This window comes from Oryx dammah, unplaced genomic scaffold (genome assembly GCF_014754425.2).
Source record: "Oryx dammah isolate SB20612 unplaced genomic scaffold, SCBI_Odam_1.1 HiC_scaffold_24, whole genome shotgun sequence".
Taxonomy (NCBI): domain Eukaryota; kingdom Metazoa; phylum Chordata; class Mammalia; order Artiodactyla; family Bovidae; genus Oryx; species Oryx dammah.
Genome location: NW_024070208.1, coordinates 11154905 through 11177074, shown reverse-complemented (window position 1 = coordinate 11177074; position 22170 = coordinate 11154905). Strand labels below are relative to the sequence as shown.

At 45.9% G+C, this 22170-nt stretch overlaps 2 non-coding genes and 1 pseudogene across 2 annotated transcripts; 1 reads left to right on the top strand and 2 right to left on the bottom strand.

Annotated features, from left to right (window-relative positions):
• Positions 1 to 21926, top strand: part of LOC120882892 — a 54675-nt pseudogene extending 32749 nt beyond the window's left edge.
• TRNAG-UCC lies at positions 9603 to 9675 on the bottom strand. Its single transcript has one exon. It is a non-coding gene; the product is annotated as a tRNA-Gly (tRNA).
• Positions 14821 to 14892, bottom strand: TRNAC-GCA. The gene has a single exon. It is a non-coding gene; the product is annotated as a tRNA-Cys (tRNA).
• Positions 21927 to 22170: the final 244 nt, after the last annotated feature.

The following is a 22170-nucleotide window of genomic DNA, read 5'->3' as shown; positions in this document are numbered from 1 at the left end:
ATCCTTCAGTCATTCCGTCACTGGATCATTCCTGTATCCACGGACCACGCATCTGTGATATGCCAGGCTCTGTGCTGGTGATGGGAGTGGGTAACATACAGACAGCCCTACTTCCCATCTGCTAAGGCTTTTATATTCTGTCCTCCCGGAGCCCTGGGTCTGCTCCGAAGCGGGCCTCTGAAGCAGCTTTGTGTCTGAGTGCAGCACAGCCCTACAGTACCCCTGCACAATTCATGAACACCGGGATAGCTCTGGCACCTAGGGAGATGGTCCACTTAGGGGTGTATTGAAGGTCCAGAAGGTCCAATGCGGTCCAGGCATTGCACTGAGAAGGCGACAGGTCCTCTGCCACTTCTCCCTGCCGCACGATCCTGTGAGCCTTGGGTTCCCTGGTTTTTGACAACCTGCTTTCAGTGGGGATAAAGGCTGACTTTCTTCTTTGCATCAGTGACAGATGGTCTGCAAATCTTGACTACCCTGATGCTGCTGCTAAGTCACCTCAGTCGTGTCCGACTCTGTGCGACCCCATAGACGGCAGCCCACCAGGCTCCCCCGTCCCTGGGATTCTCCAGGCAAGAACACTGGTGTGGGTTGCCATTTCCTTCTCCAATGCAGGAACGTGAAAAGTGAAAGTGATGTCACTCAGTCGTGTCCGACGAGACCCCATGGACTACAGCCTACCAGGCTCCTCCCTAAGTAACACCAAATACAAATGACCCACACATCTGTGAAGGATTTCCTACTCAGAGGTGTCAGATCCTGTTGCTTTTCGCCCTCTGCGGTTTCTCTCCCATCCATCGCTTCCCCCCTTCCCCTCTTTGCCACCCTGGTTGAGCCCCTCATTGTCTCCCGCCTAAGATGATGGCATCTGCTTTTTTACTAGTTTCTCTCTGCCTTTGAAATTGTCCCTTATAATGCTGCCTGATTTATCTTCTTTAAGTGCGGCTCAGACCACGTTATTCCCTGGCTCAGAAACATTCTGTGACGTCTTTTAAACTGCTTATTAAATGAAGCAAACACTCTTGGCATGATGCGAGGCAGACCCCTGCACTCTATCTTCCATTTCCTACATTTTATTTCGCAGCTCACAGTCACACACCCAACATTTCCGCCTGCTGGGGTACTCACTGTTTTGGAAGCTTTCTTTGCATTTAATTGCTTCTTCAAGTCCTCTGGCTAGAATGTTTTTTTCTCATGGTCTTCACCTTCTGGAACCTTCTAGCTATCTTTAGGACCTGGCTAAAAATGGCTTCTCCTTCCCTAAGCCTTTCCTGTCCCCACAATGGGATACCATCATTCCTGATTTGAACTAGCATGGCAAATCTTTTGCTCCTCTCTCATTGTATATATTGTAATTCACGGTGAGGGTCCTCTTTGGCAAGCAAGCTCAGGAGGGCAGTGACTTTCACCAGGGCCTCAGAAAACGTCTGTGGATTCTGGTGCGTGCTGCCTGTGTGCTAAGTCATTCAGTCATGTCTGACTCTTTGCGACCCCATGGACTGTAGCCCACCAGCCTCCTCTGTCCATAGGATTCTCCAGGCAAGAATACTGGAGTGGGTTGTCATTTCCTCCTCTAGTGGGTCTTCCTGACCCAGGGACTGAACCCACGTCTCCTATGTCTCCTGAATTGGCAGGTGGGTTCTTTACCACTAGCGCCACCGAGCGAGTACCATTCACATCTGCATTCCTGGCATATAGTGCATCTCATGAGTACCTTACTGTTTTATGGGAAAACAAAACTGAGGCCCCCTTAGATCTTCTACCAGTGTGATGATAAAGGAATAGAAAATTTTAAATTAGAAGCAGAAGATATTAAGAAGAGGTGGCAAGAATACACAGAAGAACTGTACAAAAAAGATCTTCATGACCCGGATAATCACGATGGTGTGATCACTCATCTAGAGCCAGACATCCTGGAATGTGAAGTCAAGTGGGCCTTAGAAAGCATCACTACGAACAAAGCTAGTGGAGGTGATGGAATTCCAGTTGAGCTATTTCAAATCCTGAAAGATGATGCTGTGAAAGTGCTGCACTCAATATGCCAGCAAAGTTGGAAAACTCAGCAGTGGCCACAGGACTGGAAAAGGTCAGTTTTCATTCCAATCCCAAAGAAAGGCAATGCCAAAGAATGCTCAAACTACTGCACAATTGCACTCATCTCACACGCTAGTAAAGTAATGCTCAAAATTCTCCAAGCCAGGCTTCAGCAATACATGAATTGTGAACTTCCTGATGTTCAAGCTGGTTTTAGAAAAGGCAGAGGAACCAGAGATCAAATTGCCAACATCCTATGGATCATGGAAAAAGCAAGAGAGTTTCAGAAAAACATCTATTTCTGCTTTATTGACTATGGCAAAGCCTTTGACTGTGTGGATCACAATAAACTGTGGAAAATTCTGAAAGAGATGGGAATACCAGACCACCTGACCTGCCTCTTGAGAAATCTGTATGCAGGTCAGGAAGCAACACCTAGAACTGGACATGGAACAACAGACTGGTTCCAAATAGGAAAAGGAGTACTTCAAGGCTGTATATTGTCACCCTGCTTGTTTAACTTATATGCAGAGTACATCATGAGAAACGCTGGACTGGAAGAAACACAAGCTGGAATCAAGATTGCTGGGAGAAATATCAATAACCTCAGATATGCAGATGACACCACCCTTATGGCAGAAAGTGAAGAGGAACTAAAAAGCCTCTTGATGAAAGTGAAAGAGGAGAGTGAAAAAGTTGGCTTAAAGCTCAACATTCAGAAAACAAAAATCATGGCATCTGGTCCCATCAATTCATGGGAAATAGATGGATAAACAGTGGAAACAGCGTCAGACTTTATTTTTTTGGGCTCCAAAATCACTGCAGATGGTGACTGCAGCCATGAAATTAAAAGACGCTTACTCCTTGGAAGAAAAGTTGTGACCAACTTAGATAGTATATTCAAAAGCAGAGACATTACTTTGCGGCCTAAGGTCCGTCTAGTCAAGACTATGGTTTTTCCAGTGGTCATGTATGGATGTGAGAGTTGGACTGTGAAGAAGGCTGAGCGCCAAAGAATTGATGCTTTTGAACTGTGGTGTTGGAGAAGACTCTTGAGAGTCCCTTGGACTGCAAGGAGATCCAACCAGTCCATTCTGAAGGAGATCAGCCCTGGGATTTCTTTGGAAGGAATGATGCTAAAGCTGAAATTCCAGTACTTTGGCCACCTCATGCGAAGAGTTGACTCATTGGAAAAGACTCTGATGCTGGGAGGGATTGGGGGCAGGAGGAGAAGGGGACGACAGAGGATGAGATGGCTAGATGGCATGCATCACTGACTCGATGGACATGAGTTTGAGTGAATTCCGGGAGTTGGTGATGGACAGGGAGGCCTGGTGTGCTGCGATTCATGGGGTCGCAAAGAGTTGGACACTACTGAGCGACTGAACTGAACTGATGTTGATTTACAATATTGTGTTACTTTCTGCTGTATAGCAAAGTGATTCAGTTACACATATATATGTATGTATATATATATACAAATACAAATATATATATATTCTGTTCCATTATGGTTTATCATAAGATGTTGAATAATCTGGGAGATGGTGAAGGACAGGGAAGCCTGGGGTGCTGCAGTCCATGGGGTTTCAAAGAATTGGACAGGACTGAGCAACTGAACAATAATGACATTGAATACAGAGCCCAAGAATAGAAGTTTCTACACTGCACACACGTTCATGGATTATTATAGCATGTGGAGTATGAACAGAAATCTAGCTCAACCCAGCTAGACAAAAAAGGGACTTACTGGAAGGACATGGGTTTTCAGAATGGAAGTGAATTGAAGTGAAAGTCACTCAGTCATGTCCAACTCTTTGCAACCCCATGGACTATACAGCCCATGGAATTCTCCAGGCCAGAATACTGGAGTGGGTAGCCTATCCCTTCTCCAGGGCATCTTCCTGCACAAGAATCAAACCAGGGTCTCCTGCATCGCAGGTGGATTCTTCACCAGCTGAGCCCCCAGGGAAACCCCGCAGAATGGAAGAGAAGCTTGAATGAAGCAGATAGTTTCAGGGGCCTCCCGACTTGGACTCAACATGTCTCTATGTCGGCAGACCCTTGTGGCCACTCATCTTGTGTCTCTTTGGGAGATAACTTAAAAAAAAAAAAAGATGGGAGGCCGAGTAAAGAGAAGGATGAAAGAGTGTGTGCGGACTCATCGGGGTCACACATGGTCATCTAAGGTGATTAAGTTGATGCCAAATCTCAATCCTATTACTTTTGGCCCAAACTGCAAGATTTATTTGACACTCCTCGGAGTCCCTAATCATGTCTTCTGGCTTCTGGGGAGGAAGCAAGCCCACAGGGCAGCCTGTTCCCTTCCTTTTTCAGAGGGAGAGGAGTGTAGGAGCTTTAGAAGGAACGGGCAGCAGAGAGCTGGGGAGGGAGCTGGAGCTGGCTTGTGGCCAGGGTGATGGTGGAAGCAGGGAGTGGGGGCGGATGAAGGGCAAAGCGGAAGGGAAGGTTCCAGTTCAGAGCTAACTCTGGGTCTAGGCATGGAGCAATGTGAGTTAGTTATACATATATCCATTCTTTTTTAGAGTCTTCGCCCCACACAGTTCTTACAGAGTATTGAGTAGAGTTCCTTGCGCTACACAGTAGGTGCTTGTTCGTTATCTAGCTGCTATGCAATAGCATGTCATATTAATCCTAAGCTCCTGATGTATCCCTCCTCCCACTTTGGTCACCGTAAGCTTGTTTTCAAATTCTGTGAGTCTGTTTCTGTTTTGTAAATAAGTTCATTTATAGCATTTATTTTTATTTAAAATAAAAAAAATTTTGCCATGCCATAAAACACACACAATCTTAGGTCCCCATCAGAGATGGACCCTCGCCCCCACTACTGTAGTGGAAGTGCAGGGTTTTAACCACTGGACTGCTAGGGAAGTCATTAAAAAAAAATTCCACATATAAGTGATCTCATGTGATATTAGTCTTTGTCTGGCTGACTTACTTCACTGAGAATGATAATCTCTAGGTCTATCCATGTTGCCGCAGGTGGCATTATTTTATACTTTTTTGTGGCTGAGTGATATTCCATTCTATATATGTATGACATCTTTACCCATCCCTGTGTTGACGGAAATTTAGGTTGCTTCCATGTCTTGGCTACTGTAAAAAGTGTTTCAGTGAACACTGGGGTGCATGTATCTTTTTAACTTATGGTTTTCTCCAGATAGAAGTGGGATTGCTGTAGTTCTATTTTTCAGTTTTTTAAGGTATCTCCATCTTGTTCTCCATAGCGGCTGCACCAATTTGCATTCTCACAGTGTAGGAGGGTCCGCTTTTCTCCACACCCTCTCCACCATTTATTTGTAGACTTTTTGATGATGGCCATTCTGACTGGTAGCTTTGATTCTGGCTCGAGGCATGGATCATTGGAAGCCAAGCCTTTTAATGAGCAGGAGTTGATAGAAATATCTTGGTTGCTGGAGCAATTAGATGACTCAAAAGGGCTAACAAGAATAGCTAAGGAAGCAGGTAATGAGAGATACGTGAGTTTGTGAGACTATGACGGAGGATAAAAGTCATCTGCCTACCAGAGGGAACCTGAATATTTAACGCTGTGAATCTATAAATACTTAACCACGTTCAAATATTTAGCTACTGAAATTGCCTCTTTAAAAAAATGAGATTTTTCTGAATACAGGGCCATTTTTCTCAGGGCACAAGGTAGCTTAAGCAATTCATTTAAAAAATCATTTGTGACAACTTCTCATGGATCACAGAATGCAGCCCGTTGTGTGTTAGGATCCCTTCTGTAACACTGATCAGACGGAGGGTAATGAAAGCCTGATCTGGCTATTTTTCACCACACCCAGGATGTCAGAAAACCTCTTCTGGCTTCTTGACATTTACGAGCACATCCATTTCTTGTTCTCCCTGTGGCAATCTTGCAAGACTTCCCCTCTGCGCAAAATCGTGCCCCAACATAGAAAATACAGGCACTTAGGGAGTGGTTAACGACAAAATAAGAGCTAAAAATGGGAGATGGGCGCTTGGGAAAGGTGAGGTGGGGAGTGAAAACCTCCAGGGTATTTAGCTGCAGATACAAACTCGGGCAGACTAGTTCCAGGAAGGTGTTTGCCCGGCAGTGGCCAGCACAGAACTGCATTCCGTCTAAACCATCTGTGCCCACGTGCCCTCTGGAAGTCTTTGTTTCACCCAAGACTCGGGCTCCACGGTAAAGAGGGCTCTCTGCACACAGCCTGTCTTCAAAGTCCCTCTGCTCAGAGCCCACGCACTCCCAGTGTTCGTATCATCACTTAACGCTTTGTCTCTCAAATTCTCTGTCTTTAACGACTTTCCCTTTTCTCTCAATACCTTCTCCTCCTTCACATTTAAGGAAAGACCCTTTACACAGCCCTCAAGCAAAACAAGGGGGCTAGGCAAGCTTCCATCTGTCTCATTAACCCTTCCCCATGGCCGACATCTCCTGTGACAGACAGGGCTCTCCGGAGGAACAGAACCATCATGATAGAGATAGGCAGATGTGGGCTTCCAAGGCAGCTAGTGGACAAGAACCTGCCTGCGAAGGCAGGAGACGGAAGAGATGCAAGCTTAATCCCTGGGTTGAGAAGAGCCTCAGGAGGAGGACACGGCAACCCACTCCGATATTCTTGCCTGGAGAAGCCCATGGACAGAGGAGCCCGGAGGGCTTCAGTTCATGGGGTCGTGAAAGAGTCGGACACAACTTAGTGACTAAACAACAACAGGAGACTTAGAAGAATTGGCTCATGGGATTATGAAGGCTCAGGATTCCTACAATCTGCTTTGTGCAAGCTGGAGAACCAAGAAAACCGATGGTTTAAGTTCAGGTCCACAAACTTGAGAATCCCAGTGAGTGTAAGTCTGAATGCCCGATGAACTAGGAGGGCTAATGTCTGACGTCCAAGGGCGGAAGACGGATGTCTCAGCTCAAGCAGAGACAGCAAATTCTCCCTTTCCTCATTTTGTTTTGTTTTGTTTTACTGAACCCTCAGTGGATTAGGCGATGTCCCCTGACACTGGGGATGGAGATGTGTCTACCAATTCAAATGTCAGTCTCTTCTGCAGACACTGACTCAGACTCTCAGAAGTAATGCTTTTACCAGCTGTCTGGACATGCCCGAGCTCAGCCAAACAGACACGTAAAATCAGTCATCATACCTCTAGCACCTCTCCACGTCCACTATCCCCAGAGTGATCACAGCTTAATGTGTATGAGCTCTGATGGTGGGTGTGAGTTTTGAGGAAAAGGCAGAGATGGAAATGGTCCAGTGAGGAGCTGTAGGGTCCCAGTCCTTCCACGTACAATTAGCCCCCAAACTACTGTTTTGGTCTCATCAGCCACTGCCCTAAATCATAGGTCGCAGGAGTTGGCTTGTTGCTCCATCTTTCAGCTCTACGTCCTTTCTCATACGCTGACCTAAGTCTGAAAAATCTGATTCCCCTATTTCTTCTGATCCTCAAGGCCAACTTAAAAATTGTTTCCTCTAGTCTGACAATGTTAGTTACACATAAAACGTCTGTATCTTTTGATCTAGCAAACCTACTTTTAGGATTTTAAACCAGAAAAAGACATGTCCTTTCAAGGGCGTTCACTGCAACTTTGTTGGAAATGTCACGAAGTGGAAGCAATCTAAACATCCATCCACAGGGGAGAGTGAAATAAGTCATGGTGCCTCCTCACAATGGAAGACCATGCAATCAGAGAAAAATGAGATTGGAAGAAGAGGAAAATGTTCAAGATGTATGGTCAAGTGAAAGAAAAACACGCTGTAAAACAAGATGGTCTATAAGAACAAATTTTCTTAAAGAATAAAAGCATAGGCAAAGTCTAGAATGCACTAAACTATTGGTAACATGAATCATCTTTGGAGGTTAAGACTGGCACACTTTTTCTTTTCTCAATATTTGTGCAATATTTGATTTTTTTTTTTTTACAAAAAGGCAAAAATTTTACTTCCTTAGGGCATCTCCATCAACTCTCCGGACCCTCAGCATGCTGCCTGTACCTAAGTTCTTATATCAACTTTTTTTTCTTGTTTATGTCCTTAACTTCTTTTAAAAAATAATTTTATTTATTTTTGTCCGTGCTGGGTCTTTGTTGCTTTGTGCAGGCTTTCTCTAGTTGCGGCGAGCGGGGGCTGCTCTTCACTGCAGTGTGCGGGCTTCTCACTGCAGCGGCTTCTCTTGTTGGGGAGCACAGGCTCTAGGGAGGACTTCAGTAGTTGCAACACCATGGGCCCAGTAGCTGTGGTGCATGGGCTTAGCTGCTCCAAGGCATGTGGGGTCTTCCTGGGGATCAGATCTGTGTTCCCGGTATTGGCAGGTGAATTCTTATTCACTGAGCTGCCAGGGAAGTCCCAAATTTGGCTTTTTAACATGTTAATCTCTTCTCCTGAGCCACTGACTCCTTGAACCCAGGGCTTGTGTCATTCACTTTTGTGCGAAGTTGAAATGTATTAAATGGCCGATTTCTGACCCTCTTTGGCTGCAGAAACAGCAATTCCAAGCAAGCTAATCTACTGTCTCCTTACCCCTCAGCACAGCATCAGGCTCTTGGATGAACCCACTGAAGTGATTGCACATTGGGATCTGGTATTTACAAACACGTCCATTCATTGTCTCACTCAAACATTCTTAAGTATATTCACATTAATACGATTGCCAGATAATTTATATTCACATTTTGTAAATACAGTCATGGTGTGTGTATCATTGGATGATTATTGATATGTTTGTGCAGGGTGGAAACAGAGCTTAAATATGAATCTCATGTTTTCTAGGAGCAGGAAAGCCTCTGGATGTGAGGGAAAAAATTGGCAAACCTCTAATTCTTTCTGGTTCTTGATTTCTTTTTAAAATTGTCAGCTAAAGAGAGTGAGGAGGCTTGAACCAAGGCCAGTGTAGTTTTTTCCACCCAAAGTGAGGCTCTGGCTGCCTTGCTGTGAGGCTGGACGCTGACAGCGGTGTTGGACGGACTGACTGTTCAGCAGGCACTTCATTAGGGACCGTCCATCTGTCTGGAGGGCTGACCACGTTTCTTCATGAAGGATTGGTGCTTCTTTTTTTTTTCTTTGGTACCAACAGTTATGATATTAGCCCTGAGTTACTGATCTCTGACCTCAGATTTTCCACAGGCTCGGGTAAGAATTCTCTCTGTCAACATAAGCAAATATTTCAGGTGGCCCATACACAACTGGAAAAAAAAAAAAAAATCAAACCTGCAAGCTTGAGAATCTAGATGAATCCTCTCCATTTCAAAGGATGAATGTGGTGAAAGATGAGATGGCCTCCTTTCTCGGGTCACCTCTGGGAGGAAAGCCTGAGAAACAGATACCCACACATCCCAGGGATGAAGTGATGGGAGCTCGGGGCCTGTCTCTGAGACTTCCCACCTGCCAAGCCTGGATGGAGTCTGGCGCCATGGGCCCTTGAAGGAGGTCAGCCTTCTGTAGCATGCAAGAGGAGGGTCAATGTTTAGGACTAGATGATAATTTAGCTATGAACAGGCATCACATAAGTTTCTTTCTTTCTTTTCTTTTTTTTGCTACAATGTGTGGCACGTGGGATCTTAGTTCCCTCACCAAGGATTGAACCCAGGCCCTCTGCAGTGGAAGTACAGAGTCCTAACCACTGAACCACCAGGGAAGTCCCAGTGGGACTCAGGTCCAGTTGTCCCCAGTGGCAGCTGGCTTAATAATGCCTCCTTCAAGGATGCCTTCCCTTCCCTATTTGCTTCTCAATTTCCTTACCTTTTTTCCCTTCTCTTCCCAAATCAACTACTTGTACTCAAATCTTTGTCTCGTCATCTGCTTTCGGAGCCCCAAGTAAAATTGCTGAGTAAAGAAAAAAACGAACAGATTTCTTTACTACAGAACTTTCCAGAGTCTTTAACATGCTAATGTACTCTGTGACTATCCAAGAGAGATTCAGTCTGCAGAATTTCCCAAATATTGACTACAAACCCATATTCCCTGCCCCTGCTCACAGATATCTCTCGAGACCAGGATCTCCAGCAAAATATTTTGGAAGACATTCTCTTCACTTTGCTGATGAGAATGTCATCAGTCTCTATATTTTACGGAGAAGAGGACTCTCCCAGGAAAGTCAAGGGTTCATCTAATGTGTCACAGTCAACAATGGCAGAATTATAGCTGGACTCTATACTTACTTTTCTCTCTTCACTACTCAAGCTTGTGTCTGTGCACCATTTGAGACCAGCATAGCATCAGAATTCTGAGGTCAGACCTTGGACTTGGGAGTTAGGTCTCAGGTTTCCATCACCAGCCAGCTATACCTATTAATTGATCTAAGCCATCTTCTTTGTCATTCAAAATAATCTTTTGTCTTACCTTCTTCACACATGAAACTGGGGGATTAAATTGGCTAACCTTCTTTTTGTCCTCGTGGTAAAATTTAAAGAACAGAAAACTCATCTTTTTAACAATTTTTAGTTCCAGTGGTATTAAGTACATTCACATTGTTGTACAACTGACATTATCATCCATCTCCAGAACCATCTTCCCAAAGTGAAGTTCTATGCCCACTGACCTCTAACTCCTATCGCCCACTGCTCTAGCCGCTGGCAACTATCACCATACTTTCTGCCTATGCATTTGACTACTCTGTGTACCTCAAACAACTTGGAATCATGCAGTTTATGTCTTTTTGTGACTGGTGTATTTCACTTAGTGTAATGTTCTGATGGTTTATCCATGTTGTAGCATATTGCAGAACTTTCTAGCTTTGAAAAGCTGAGCAATACTCCACTGTAAGTATGTACTGTCTTTCATCAGATTTGGGCAGTTTTCAGTCATTATTTCTTCACATATTTTTCTCTGCCCCTTTCTCTTTTCTTCCTTCTAGAACTCCCACAGTGTGTATATTGATCTGGTTGCTGGCATTCCACAGGTTTCTTAGGCTCTGTTCACTTTTTATATTCTTCAGCTTCACATCCTCTGCTTCCTTTTTCTGCCTGTTTAAACCCGCCTTTGAATTATTTCTGAGTGAGTGAAAGAGAGTCATGTCCAACTCTTTATGACCCCATGGACCGTGGCCCTTCAGCTTCCTCTGTCCATGGAATTTTCCAGGCAAGAATAGCCATTCCCAGGTAGCCTTTCCCTTCTCCAGGGCATCTTCCCAACCCAGGGATCAAACCCAGGTCTCCTGCATTGTAGGCAGATTCTTTACCATCTGAGCCACCAGATAAGCCCCCAAGTGAAATTTTCAATTATTGTATTATTCAGCTTTGGGATTTCTTTTCGGTTTCTTTTTAGGTTTACTATTTATTTTTTGATATTTCCATTTTATTCTTACATCATTTTCTTGACTTCGTTTGAGCATTTTTAAGATAATTGTTTTAACACCTTTGTTTAGTTGATTAGTTATCAGGTCTGTCTCAGGAACAATTTCTGTTGATTTTTTTACCTCTTTGAATGGACCACGGATTTGTGTTTCTTTGCATGCATTGTGGTGTTTTTTTTTTTTTTTTTTTGGACATTTGAACTTAATAATGAGGTAATTCTAGAAGTCAAATCCTCCCCCTTCTCCAGGCTTTGTTATTGCTTTTTATTATTGCAAGTTGTCTCTGTGGGGAGAATCAGCCTGAGGTGTAAACTAAAAACCTTCTTAGGTCTTTTCTGAGCCTTTTACTGGGTATGTGGAGTTTACTTTCTAATTTTCCTCATATATGCAGTTGTTTTTGAACATCTTACTCTTTAATGGCTGGCTCCCAAACATGAAAAAAGAGAGAAATGAAGGACGTGGGGGAAAGAGCCTTGGCCCTTTAAATTCCCTGGTTACTTTAACTGGAGAGGGAGGTGCTTGCAACAGTGGGGGTAGGGAGGTACAACTAGGGCTGCCTGTTTCTTACCTGCACCTCTGTGATCAGAAGCAGCAGTCAGTGACCACCGCACAGAGCACTGATATTTGGAGGACAGGCTCCTTTTTGCTCACCCTGGCTCTAGGAAGTTGTGTCCAAGCTGTGCCAGGAACACATGCACAGCTGCCTGCCTCATGGCTGGGGTTGGTGGATAGGTAGCTGCTACTGCTGCTGAAAACTAAAATTGACTGCAATTAACTGCAATTTACCACCCAAGTCTGCCCCTGGAATTTGCAAGCCTTCAATGGACTCCAGAGTTCCAAAATAGTTATATCAGATAGATTCTGCCAGTGCAGTTGTTGTCTAGGTGAGCAGAAATATTCCTGGTGTTTCTTTTTTTTCAATTTGATTTAAAAAAATTGAAATATAGTTAATTTACAATGTTGTGTTACTTTCAAGTGTACAGCAAGATGATTCAGATATATCTATCAATCTATACAAAAGAATCTAAAAAAGAATCTGTATGTTCTTTTCCAGATTATTTTCTCCTGATGCCTCTTTGTCATCATTCAGTGGCTAAGTCGTGCCCCACTCTGTGACCCCATGGACTGCAGCACGCCAGGCTTCCTTTTTCTTCACTATCTCCCGGAGTTTGTTCAAACTCATGTCCATTGAGTCAGTGATGCCATCCAACCATCTCATCCTCTGATACCCTCTCCTCCTGCTCGCAATCTTTTCCAGCATCAGGGTCTTTTCCAATGAATTAGTTCTTCATATCAGGTGCCTCTTATGTCTCCATTTTCCCCAAATCCTCTATGCTTAATTTTTTGAGAAACTACAGAATGTTCTTCATAGAAGCCGTACCATTTTAAATTGCTGACAGCAAAGTGCAAGAGTTCCAGTTTCTCCACATCCTTCCCAGTATTTGTTATTTTCTGTTTTTTTTAGAAATAACATCCCCTCTAACATATATGAAGTGGTGTCTCATTGCATTTTCCTAATGATTAGTGATAACTGTTCAAGTTTTGCCCATTAAAAAATTTTTGTTGTTACTGCCGTTGAGCTGACTTTCTTAAAGGTTCCTCTCTGTTTTAACCTTTAGGCATCTTAAAATCACACCTACTCTTAATTGAATAAACCTTATGCTCAATCACAGTGAGAACCTGGCTACTCAAAATGTGGTCCTGGGCTGGCAGCATCGGCATCCCCGGGGAACCTGGTTTCTTTCTGGCCGCACAGCCTGGCTTGTGGGATCTTAGCTCCCTGACCAGGGACCAAGCCCAGGCCCTTGGCAGTGAGAGCGCAGAGTCCAACAACTGGACTGCTAGGGAATTCCCTGGGAACAATTACAAAGGCAAAATTCTGGGTCTCGCTCCACATCTGAGTTGGAATCTGCACGTGAACAAGGTCCCTGGGGGATTTATACAGTAAATCTTGAGGAATACTGCTCTGGAACACAGTGTGGCTGTGTAAGGTGGAAGATGAATCAGGCATTCGTATGTTTCCGTTTTTGATTCCAGAATGACCCCATGCCAGCATTCTTGCTCTTTCTGCTATTAAAAAGTAAGACTAAGCCATGCATTTCTGATAGCAAGTTCACGAGTATGTGACCCTTCTTAACCCTGACACATGGAGATGGATGTTTTTCTCCAGGGTTGAATCAGATCAATCCATATTCGACATCTTTTTCTATATATTCCCTTTCTTTCCCCTTCTCCCTGCTCCAAAAATAAATGTAGCCAGTGGCTCTACCTTCTGTTTCTTTCCAGAGAAAAAAAAAAGGAACAGATTCCCACATTGGTTTTCAAAGGCCCATCTGACACTGTGTTTTATTTCCTAGCTGCTCCTTGTAAATTGCTTGTAGGCAATTCTTTTCTTAACCTCTAACTGGGGCTCTGTGTGGCAGAAGTGGTTGTTATCTCAGCCAGCCATCAATCCATCCCCTCTCCCAGGGGCTGTAGGCCTTTAATGAGAGCACTCCCTAAGCGTCCACTTCTGAGCTTCTAGGGAGGGTGCAGTTGCTAAGGGCGAGACCTCGGCACAATGAACCTTTGTGTCAATGAGACTCTTTTTCTGACACCTGGATCCTACACACTTCATCTGACACATTTCAGTAGCCTTGAAAGATACCTTTGGCTCAGGTAGATTTCTGGGAAACGATAATAATGAACATGGTACTCATCTTAATAGACACATTCACCTTGAACATGGGCTGGTGGCTTTCTGTGTTCCCTCATGGTGAATCTTGCTTTTAATGGCTTACTAAACTTCCACTTTTTCCATCTAAGCTGCTTTTTTTTTAGTGATGTGAGCTTTATCTTTCTTTTTACAGATTTCCCTGGTGGCTCAGTCAGTAAAGTCTGCCTGCAATGCAGGAGACCCGGGTTCAGTCCTGGAAGATCCCCTGGAGAAGGACATGGCAATTCACTCCAGTATTCTTGCCTGGAGAATCCCATTGACAGAGGAGCCTGGTGGGCTACAGTCCATGGAATCACTAGAGTTGGATATGATGAGCGACCAAACCTACCTATCACATCGAGCACACAGGTAGAAGGGACTTGAACACAGGCTCAGCAGCTGTGGCCCACAGGCTTGGTTGTGGGATCTTCCCAGACCAGAGATCAAACCCATGTCCCCTGCATTGGCAGGCGGATTCTTATCACTCTACTACCAGGGAAGTTCGAGGTTATTTTTTAGTCTCTTATAGTTGTTTTGTACTTTGTTGCTTGAGGAGATGTTTGTCCAGGTGCAGGCACTGCAGCAAAGGGTCCCAGGTCCCAACCCATCTCAGAAGGACGTGGGAGGCAGGCATCTCGATCTAAACTGATACTTGAAGTGAAGTGAAGTGAAGTCGCTCAGTCGTGTCCGACTCTTTGCGACGCCATGGACTGTAGCCTATCAGGCTCCTCCGTCCATGGGATTTTCCAGGCAAGAGTGCTGGAGTGGATTGCCATTTCCTTCTCCAGGGGATCTTCCCTACCCAGGAATCGAACCTGGGTCTCCCGCACTGCAGGCAGACACTTTACCGTCTGAGCCACCAGGGAAGCCCAAACTGATACTTAGTGTTACTCAAAAACCTCAGCCTGTTCCCATGTGACGCCTCTCCTGACGTGGCTGTAGGAAGGGGCTTTTTGAGGGAATGACTGTGTAGGCAGCAGATGCTGTTTTACAGGCCAGCATCCATTCTCCTCCCTTTGATTAGTCTAAACCCATCACAGGGAAACGAGGCCTGCAGGGACGTCTGGGGTAATGTGGGGGCGGGAACATTCTGGGAGAGGCTTCTCTGTCCTCTGGAAAGATGGGCTTGTTCCTTGTTCTACAGAAAGACTGCTTCCCTTTTCCCCCTTGAGCCTGTCATGTCTGGAGAAGATGCCGGGAAGTCCTGCCAAAGCCTGAGGAGCAGGCGGCCCGAGGACAGCAGAGCAGAGGGCCGGGCCTTGATGACGTTGCGGAGCTGCTACTTCAGCAAACCGAGACACTGACCTGAGTTCTCTCTGTTTTGTGAGACACTAAATTTCCCCATTGTCTAAGTCAGCTCCTGTCAGGAGTTTTGTTTCCTGCAGCCAAGAGCATTTTGATGAATACAAAGGGAAAATACGGACAGTATCCCAGTACTTCAGTGTTTGGGTGTTTTTTTTCTTTCTTTTCTTTTTTTTCAGTTTGCAGCATTTTAAGTTCAAGGCATGAAACAGATCCATATTCCAAGGTATGCAGAGACATCTCAATGCGGAACATAAATTAAATATAACTTTTAATCGGCATTCATTGGAAGGACTGATGCTGAAGCTGAAGCTTTAATACTCTGGCCACCTGATGGGAAGAGCTGACTCATTTGAAAAGACCCTGATGCTCGGAAAGATTGAGGGCAGGAGGAGAAGGGGACGACAGAGAATGAGATGGTTGGATGGCATCACTCTCTCAATAGACATGAGTTTGAGCAGACTCTGGGAGATGGTGAAGGACAAGGAAGCCTGGGGTGCTGCAATTCATGGGATCACAGAGACTGAGCGACTGAGCAACAACATTTAAACTACCAGTGCCGGGACTTTTCTATGCTAACACAGAAAATCGAGAGCTGGCTATTTTATTTTCACTGAAGTATGCACCTTTTAGGATGTAGAGGGGTCACTCTGGGTCCAGGATCTCCTGTCCCAGTCTGTTCCCTTTGAACCTGACTGTGGGCCCTCCCAGGCATGGCTCTAACCACAATATTCACAATGTATGTTTCAACTTCATTAGTTTGGGGGCAGAGTAAAATTGATTTATAAAAGGAAGTTTTAAACTTACATTTAAATTTTAAATTACACATTTAAAATTAAAAGTTAGTTATTTTCTGAAGAGTTGGTTCGTACATATGGTACACAATTCAAAGGCAGTGAAAACAAAGTCTCCCCCTCATCCCAGGCTCCAGCTACCCGGTTCCCCTTTTATCAGCAATCACTGTTCCCGTTTATGAAAGGAAACCTGTCTCCCTAATCCTCTCAGGCCTCAGTTCAGCTCAGGACAGGAGCCCTGTTGATACAAAGGGTATTCTGGAAAGTTGGATAGAAACCTAGACTCACCTAGATTGTGCTCTGGTCCCAATCTTGAGAGAACAGCTGGGCCTCTGACCTTGGTTACTCACCGGGGCTTCTTTTATGGAATGGGGGTAATCATGCTGATTCTTCTCTTCTGATGAGCTTAATTAAACTTCAGCCAGGATATAATTGTCAAAGTTCTCTGGAAAGATGAAAAGGCAACAACAGTGGAATGCAGACAAACGAAAGTAATTTAACCCATTGGGGGATACACAGTTTTCTTTCACCTGTTAAAAATTCTGCTTAATGCTTGCATAATTTCTGCATGAAACACACTATAAATGTAAAGGGACTCCTCTGGTGGTCCAGTGGCTGGGACTCTGAGCTCCCAATGCAGGAGGCCTGGGGTTTGATATCTGGTCAGAGAACTAGATCCCACATGCAACTAGAAGATCTGCAGGCTGCAGCTGGGACCTGGTGCAGCCAAATAAATAAATATAAATATTTTTTTTAAAAATAAAATGCAATATAATGTAAAAGTAAAGGATAATGAAACCTACCATCAACAGGTTCTAACTAGATGGCATCCGTCAGTCCTTTGGACCCCTCTGAGATACAGGAACCTTTAGGATTTGGGTAGGTTTTCATTGTTTTTGTCTTTTTTTTTTGCGGTCTAGGCATTGAGTACTTTGTGCTAGCACCTCACTGCAGGAAGAAAGGACGTTAGCCAGGGCAGGGTTTATGCAGCTCCTGGGACGTGGCCGTGCCCTGGAGCAGCATGGTGGCGGTGGCAAGTTTCTCTAGGGCAGGTCTCGGTCTTGAGAGTCCCCTCCCACAGTGCTGCCTGTGCCTAGCGATGAGCAGGTGACCTCTGGGAGAGGGCGGTGGCCCCCGGACTCCACATGTGGGCCTTAATCGGGGAACCGTTGCTTGAGAGGAATTACAACCGGCTTCCCTTGTGGCAGACCCCGGTTCGATTCCTGGGTCAGGAAGATCCCCTGGAGGAGGGATAGGCTACCCACTCCAGTATTCTGGCCTGGGAAATCCCAAGGGCAGAGGAGCCAGGCGGGCTACAGTCCTTGGGGTTGCAAAGAGTCGGATACGACTAAGCGACTAACACTTTTCTGTTGAACAGTGCAGGCGTTGAGCTTCAGGGAGGGCTGAGGAGGGGGTCACCCGGGGCTTCGAGGCTTTGCCGGGTGGGGGAAATGCGGGTTGACGCGTAGGGAAAAAGCCAGCATTGTGAGGAGCTGGCTGCTGGCTGCTGCGGGAGGCCCACGGCTGGAATGTGGGCCGCTCGGCGAGGTGCGCTGTGTTGACCCTGGCAGCCGCCTGGCAGAGCTGTGCTGAGCCCCGGCCTTGGGACTGCCGGGTATGAAAGGATGCTTCAACCCTGGGCAAGGTTCATCGACCTCCGGGCCTCTGAGGTTCATCTGTTTAGACTTGGGGCCCGACGGAGACACTGTGTCTTTGTGGACGGCTGCCGTGGCCGAGAGAGGCTGATTCTTTTCAATTTCATTTTATTTTTCTGCAAACTCTGGCTACTGCCCTAGGATTGGGCCAAGGTTTTGTGGTCGCCATGGCAACGGCGCCTTCTCCTACCTGAGAAGGATTCCTTTTTCTCAGGAGGCCTGCGGTGCCTGCAATCCCCACCCCCAGCCCAGGTCGCTGTGGTTGCAGACGGTCGTTTCTGGAACGCTGGGGGTGGGGTGTGCCGCGGTCCCGGCGGACAGTGTCGTTCCTGTCGCTGCTCGCTGTCCTCTGCCCAGGTCCAAGCTGAACACAGTCGTTGTGGATTTTGCAAAATGGGACTCTGGCAGTTTACCTCCCTGCTTTTCACATCTGTCCTGGACTTTGAAGCACTGTGGCAGAGGGATTAGTGCTACCAAAAGGGGGCGCTGGCAGAGCAACCAGGCCCAGGCTCCCAGAGTCAGGGTTTTGCACTTGGACTGCAGCTTAACGTTTTCACTAAGTAGATGCCCTCCAGTAAGGCTCTGAAAAGACCCTGAGGCTGGGCAGGTTTGAGGGCGGAAGGAGAGGAGGTGACAGAGGATGAGATGGTTGGGTGGCATCATCATCTCAATGGACATGAGTTTGAGCAAAGTGCGGGAGACAGTGAAGGACAGGGAAGCCTGGCGTGCTGCAGTCCATGGGGTTGCCAAGAGTCGGACAGGACTGAGCGAGTGAACAACAACAAACGGTTCTGAGTCCTCTGTCTTCTTACCTCTAAAATGGGGATAATAATTGTACTTTCCTCACAGGGCTTCAGCGAAGATCAACTGGGATTGTGTGTGCAAAGTTTTGCCACAGTGTCTGGATTGCAGTAAGAAGCTCTCCGTTGTTATTATTATGTGTTAGAAGCCGTGCGCAGGTCTTTGAGGCTGAAACAACACAAAGGCAGCCGGTAGAAACACGTACCTCCGGCCACACGCCTTGCCTGATCGAGTCTCGGGGAGGCCATACACATACATACCCAGATCCATCCACACTTGCCTTGGTTTCTAATCGTTTCTAGTAGCTGGATCATCAGTTGCTCTTCCTGTTTATTGACTGAAAAAAAAAAAAAGCACAACCTGAAAGTTGAGAGTTATGTTTTATTTGGTGGACAAATCTGAGGACTTAGGCTGGGACGTGGCATCTCAGATAACACTGAGAATCTCTTCCAAGAGGAAGGGGGCGGGAGCGGGGTGGTGACGGGAAGCTGGGATATATAGGCCTTTTTGCAAAAACACCAAGCGGTCAGAAGATCAAAAGATCGCTTTTAATTAAAGAAAACCAGATATCTCAAGTTAAGGAACTGAGCTCTTTTCTATGAATATGGGAAGACCTGAGAGTCTGGGCCAGCTGAAGTCATTCCTTTGGCACGCACCTCAGCTGTCTGGGGCCAGTACCCTGCGTGTCCTCAGGGCTCACTGTCAGGGCTGGCTGCAGCGGCTGGCTGCTGGATGGGCTTGGCAGTGGGCAGCCCGTTTGTCGCGTCCTGAGTTCCCTCAGGGCTCACCATCAGGGAGGCTGTAATGTTACGGCTTGATGGCTGCAACATCCTTTGTTTACTGGCGTGGCGGGCAGCATTTCAGTTCTCCTGTGGTTGGAGTCTAGCGTCTACATGCATCCATCCTGGCTGCCCCTGACCTTGGGAACTCTGGCTCTTTCCAGGATCCATCCCACATCTTTTTCTTTTTCCTTTTTCTGATTCAGATTCACTGTTGGCAAGAGAGGCCTCCACAGCTGAGTTTCTCTTGCTCGTGCAGTTGGACTTGCCTCTAAATACGGCTCTTGCTCTGGGCGGATGTGGCCGGCTCAGCACCTCTCAGCACAAGTCTTGCTGATTCTCATTGCACCACCTGTTCCCAGCGGGCATGATGGAGGCCCTCACACCGGTGTATCTGCTGTCTCAGCACAGAGCCACCCAACTCAGGAACTGCCCCATTCCCACCCAGCCACTGAGCTCACCCCAAACCAAGGCAAACCCATCTCGGACCCAGGTCCTGGCTCCTTCTTGTGCAATGCCACTTCCCATGCAGTTTGGGGGCATTTACAGTGCTCCCATCCCTCCCCACCCAAAAGGCTGCCTTCGATTCAACCTGGGTGAGAACCAGATCTCGTTTGACACACACCTGATGGACTGGGTAGGGAGATGGAGCCAAACCTAGCCCCAGAAACACAATCCCCTACTAAGCCCCAAAGTTCAAATAGCAGTACAATAATCTGCTATCAGTTTTACTCTAGTATCTTATATAATGAAGTCGCTCAGTTGTGTCAGACTGTTTGCGACCTGTGGGCTGTAGCCTACCAGGCTCCTCCAACCAGGGGATTGTCCAGGCAAGAATACTGGAGTGGGTTGCCATTTCCTTCTCCCGGGGATCTTCCCCGCTCAGGAATCAAACCCAGGTCTCCTGGATTTCAGGTAGACTGAGCCAGAGGGCTTCCTAGATGGCGCTAGTGGTAAGGAACCTGCCTGTCAAGGAAGGAGAGGTAATTGATGTGGGTTCAATCCCTTGGTCGGGAAGATTCCCTGGAGGAGAGCATGGCAATCCACTCCAGTATTCTGGCCTGGAGAACCCCATGGACAGAGGAGCTTGGCAAGCTACAGTCCATAGTGTCGGAAAGAGTCAGACATGACTGAAGCAGCTTAGCACGCATGCACACCTTATATAGATCTATGTTAGAAAGCAGGTGAGCCACTAGTCACGTGTAGCTATTAAGTGCTTGAAATGTGGCTGGTCTGAAGAGTGCTTTACAGATAAAATATGCACTGTATCCTGAAGACAGTACAAAAAGGAAGTGATCTAATTCATATTTTCATATTGACTACACATTGAGATGATAATATTTTGGATATATTGGGTTAAATAAAATATATTGTTGAATTAACTTTACCTGTTTCTTTTTACTTTTTTTAATATGCCTGCTGGAAAAATTCAAATTACACGTGTCTCCCATGTGTGACTTACATTAGTTTCTTACTGGGCAGAGCTGTTCTAGATTGTTGCTTCTCTGCAATAAGTTAAGGATTAAGGAAAATATATTTCACTCTAGGTATTTGAATCAGAGAGGGATTTAACACAGGGAATTAGGAGCTTACAAAGCTAAGACTGGAGGAATAAAAATCAACAGCAGGGAAGTGGATGTGGGGGATGGGTTTTCTTGGTTTTCAGATTTACTGCTGACTTTCAGAGAATCAGGGGTTACTGCTGAGGGCAAAGATCAGAAAGCTGCAAGAAAATGTTAACAGTCCCAGCTGCCCCACAACACCCAGGTAGATGGTTGCTAAGAGCTTCACTGGTTTCTGCAAAAACTCACATCTGACAAAACTCATGTGTCCACTCTGGAGAAAGAAGACTAGGTCCTCTCGCCTCTTTTCTGCCTCCCAAATCTCATACAAACACACATTGTTGGCAGAATTCACATTGCATCCAGGAGCCCATATGCCATGGAGTTCCCAGCCTCCCGACCCTGTAATACACTGGAGAACCAGAAAGAAGTGAAAACAGACTTCTCAAAATAAATAGACAAAAAACAAAACAGCCTCATTCTCCGAATGGTGCCCTTGGCCACCTATCTGCACTGAAGTCAGGTGGCCTCCTGAAGGCACTGCCCAGCAACTTCTATGTCGACCTGAGCCAGTACCGAGACCAGCCCTTCCGGGGTGACAGTGAAGAACAGGGGAAATTACTGAAGAAAAACCGCACATTGTATGTAGGAGATCTTTCCTTTCATACAGCTGAAGAACAAACCTACGAGCTCTTCAGCAAAAGTGGTGACATAAAGAAAATCATCTTGGGCCTGGATAAAATGAAGAAGACAGTGTGTGTGTTCTGCTTTGTGGGATATGATTCAAGAGCAGAGGCAGAAAATGCCATGTGGTACATTAATGGAACTTACTTGGTTGGTCGATCATTTGCGCAGACTGGGATGCAGGCTTTAAGGAGGGCAGGCAGTTTGACCGTGGGAGTTCCGGGAGCCAAGAACGAGATGAGTATCCTTAGGACTATGATGCTGGGAGGGGTGGCTATGAAAAACCAGCCCCAAACCAGTGGGTGGTGAGAATTCCATCATAAAAACTTGCACTCTGGTCTGTTGACTTTGACCTGTGTTACCCAAGATCTGCACGTCTGCCCATTTTTTACCAAGCTTTAATCAATGTCTCTACTGAGCCAGAAGCCCCTTCTTGGTATTCCTCTTAAAAATGATTAAGAACAGGATCCGAAAGAAAGAAAAATAGCCTCCTATTCAGCACAATACTTTAGGAGACTCATGTTCGCTGTGTTGGAGTCCACCAGAGTGCCTGGTGCAAAATAGCTG